This window comes from Condylura cristata, unplaced genomic scaffold (assembly GCF_000260355.1).
Source record: "Condylura cristata isolate star-nosed mole 26May11 unplaced genomic scaffold, ConCri1.0 scaffold00002, whole genome shotgun sequence".
Classification (NCBI taxonomy): Eukaryota; Metazoa; Chordata; class Mammalia; order Eulipotyphla; family Talpidae; genus Condylura; species Condylura cristata.
Window position 1 is genome coordinate 1,066,537 of NW_004567103.1, and position 3,805 is coordinate 1,070,341.

Genomic DNA, 3,805 nt, shown 5'->3' on the forward strand with positions numbered 1-3,805 from the left:
TCCCTCCAGGGAGCCCCCCAGCCTGCGGGACTCGGCCGGGCAGAGGCTGAAACCCGAGTCTGATCTATTTTAGACACAAAAGCCGGCCGGAGCGGGTCGGGGGACACCGATGCCTCCCCAGGCCGCCCGTCCGGGGGTGCCCCCGAGCCGCGGGCCGTCCTCACGCACCTCTCACGCCCACGACGGGGAAAGCCGCGGGGCTTGGGGGCCGGAGGTGGCGAGGCGCTCCCCGAGCAGGGAGTGCCCCCAGCCCCAGCCTGCCCCGCACACAGCACCCAGCACCCAGCGTCTGCCCACTCGGCTCCGAAGACCCGGACACTGGCCCGGGCTGCAGTGGAATGGGGGGGGTCGAGACCGGCCGGGGCGCTGCCACAGGGTCTCCGTGGAGGTCACTCAGCGTCACCCCAGGAGGGGCCGCCAGCCTAGGGCGAGGCGCCAACAAGGGTTTCGAACGGGCTCAGACATTCGCTTCCCGGGCTGGATCGGGGCGCAACCTGACTTTGGGGGCCGCTCCCGAAGGGTGCAGGGGTCTGCTCACCCAGAAGATTCCCTAACGCTCCAGCATCTTGCTTGCTGCTGCTGTCCCGCCAGCGCTGCCAGCTGAGGCCTGTGATCCCGACCTGGGCTCTGGCCAGCCCCAAGTGGACCGCGTCTGTCATGCGGGGGGCTCAGGCCCGGGGTGCTTCTGGGCGGAGGCCGCACGCCAGGTCCAAGCAGCAGAAGCCCTGAGCCCACCTCAGCATGGTAGGGACGCCCCGCCTTGAGGTGGAGGCTGGGGTCACGGGCCCCCGCAGCCCCCAGCCCGCCAGTCTGTGCCCCCGTCCGTCTCCAGGCCCCCAGGGCCCCACAGGGAGTGGGGTCTCGGCGAAGGCCGTTCTTACCAAACAGGTCCCCAAACCAAAGGCGAAGCAGCCCCTCATAGAGTAAAGTGGCATGGGGGCGCGACACTGGCACCGGAGGAGCCCAGACATGCCCAGCACCTGCGCTGCTCAACACCCGCAGGTTTAAGACGGCTTCTGGTTTCACAGAACGCCCCAGGGGCGACAAGGCTGCCACCTCGGTGTTGACCCAGCGGGGAAAACGTGCTGACCGCTTTTGAAAGCAGCGGCAGGCGGGACGGGGCCCGGCGCAGTCCTGAGGCCGGGCGGCTGCTCCCTGCGGGGCGACCCGGGCCCCGCCCCTCCCGAGTCACCCTCTCGGGCCCAGCGGCTCCCCTGCAGGCTGGTCAGGGCTCCCGGTGCCCCGAGTGACCGGCCACCCCTCCCTCTCCTGCGGGAGAAACTTGATGTGTGACGCTCCGACGAGGCAGGCGCCGGTGGGCAGCGGCGGGGTCCTGGCGGGCGGCGGGGCCTAGCCCGAGGCTCCCAGACCCCTGCGTGCCTGCAGAGCCCCGGGGACCCTCTGGAGCAGCAGAGCGCCACAGCCCTCATTTCGCTTCCTGCTGAAGGGTGAGGGTGCCGGTCACCCCCAGCCTCGACCTCCCCGGGGCAGTGGCGCTGCCCCAGACAGGTGGGGCCGGCACATCCCACCGGCGCCCTCCTTGGCTGCCTTTCTGTTTGCTGGAAGGACAACACAAGCCGGGGGCTCGGAAGGGTGCCCTCGTGGGGGGAGAGGGGGGCGGGGGGCATGGACCGAGACTGCGTCTGAGGCCTCACATGGCCTCACGTGCTCCTAGAGGCTGTGTCCAGGCCCACGGCTCCCAGACCGAGGGGCCAGAACATTCTGAGCACAAGGGGGCAGGGCTGGCAGCGGTGAGCAGAGGTCTGGCGGGACTTGAGGCGCACGGGGCGCAGGATACTGGGTGCGGCCGCTGAAAAGGGCAGCCCCCCCACAGCGAGGGGGCAGGGCCTCCGGCCACCGGGCGCCTCTCAGCGAGCCGTGATCTCACGGGGCAGGACAGAGCAGGAGTGTCGGGGCAGCCCCGGCGGAGGTGGGGGTGGGCCCTGGGGGCTGACTCGGGGCAGAGGGTCCGCCGCGTCCGCCCAGGCTCGGCAAGGGCACTTCAGGGCGGCGCGTGCTGGAGGCTGGCATCCGTGTGGCACCAGCCCCCGGGCACGGGCAGAGGGCACTGGGCTAGCATGGGCATCACCGGGGTGCCCTCTGGCCTCAGCCCTGGCAACGTATGTTCTTCATCAAGGCTCCAGTCTCCTGTGCGTGGCCACGCAACACGTGGCTTGGAAGCCAGGCCCCTGTATTCAGACATGAGTTGAGGAGTCCGTCTGGCCCAGCTGGACGGCGAAACCGGGCCTGCCGGGCCTGGGCCAGTTTCCCTCAGGACCGTGTTTGCCCCAGTGGGTGGGGAAGTCCCCGCGGACGCCGGGATGACCCCACACGTGTGGCTGCCAGGGCCAGGGCGGTGGCCGCCCGACACGGGCTGGGTCTGAGCGGGCCCCATCGGGCTGGACCAAACCTCGGGGTAGAGGCTGCTGCCCCGTCCTGGGCCTCCCGAAAGGCCCCTGCTGGGGTGCATGCTCGGGGGCGAGCTGGTGGGGGCTGCCCACACCTGCAAGCACGCGCGCCCACCTGCCTGTCGGGGCAACCCCGGGGCACACGCCCACCGGGAAGCCGCACGCGTCTGCAGGACTCGCATCCTGCACTCCCCCTCCAGGGGCGCACTCCCGGGGCCCACGCCGGGGACCTGGCACGGGGCCCCTTGCCCTCGGCCGCGGGAGGAAGGCAGCCAGGTCTGCGCTACGTCCCGATGACCCGGGGTGCCCGTCCTGGGTGGCCCCAGGCACGCGCCTCCCCAGCGGCGCTTCCTCGGTCCGCGGCAATTTTAAGTCACGACAGAGCAGGTCGTGTAAATTCTGCAGTGGCGGCCTCTCCTGCGGCTACTCTGACTTCGCACAGCGCGGAACCCGGTCCCGCCCCGCGGCCCTCGGGTCCTGGTCCTGGCACCTCGGGCGGCAAAGGGCCGCCCGACACTGCAGTGCAGCGGGTGAGCGGCCTGTCGCCTGTGTGTGGACAGAAAACCCTTGGCACCTACAGCCGTCTTTCACCTGCTGCCCAACCCGGGTCCTGCAGCTGAGCTGGAAGGGCCGGGAGGGGCCCCGTTCTGAGCAGCAATCAGAAGTCCCCGAGACTTGGGGGCGGGGCCTCCGGGCAGTCAGGCCCGGAGAGGCTAAGTGGAGAAGTCACCTGGGCAAGGCCACATTATAAACACGTGGCAACAGGGCACGCACACGCATCCCCAGGACGTCCTACGAGGAGCCGTCCCTCTGTGGGAGAGGGCCTTGCTCTGGTCCGGCGTCCTCCCTGGGGGTCGCTGCAGCGGCGTCGCCTAAGACCTGATTTATCCTCTGCCTGCGTTTGGCGTCTACGCTGAGGGCGGCAGCCGGCCGGGCGGGCACCCAGGCGCGTGCTCCTCGGGACAGGCGTGGCGCCTGCTGGTCTGGTCAACTCACAGCCTGCGCGGGGTGAAGCACACGCAGCACCAGGGAGCGGGCCGGGGGGCCGCCCGGCGCCCGCACCCGCCGTCCTGGGCCCCGCCGCCGAGCTGAAGTAGGATCAGCGACGGCCACGAGACGCGACCCCCACGCCCGCCTGGAGCTGCTTCCTTCCCCACCCGCTTCATTTTTTTATGTGAACGAAGAGCAGACTTACAGGACGGAAGGTTGAAGCTGTCGGGGGAGGCGGCTGGGAGGCGCCGCGGCCCCCCAGTCCCGCTCATCCCCCGTGGCGGCCACCCCCTGCCCCGGCCCCGGGCACCGCCCACCACCAGGCCTCTGGCGTGGGCCTGGGCAGCAGGTTGGACACCACCCGAGGCCCCAGGCCCCGGAGCACAGGGAGCCACCAGCCTGCCCGC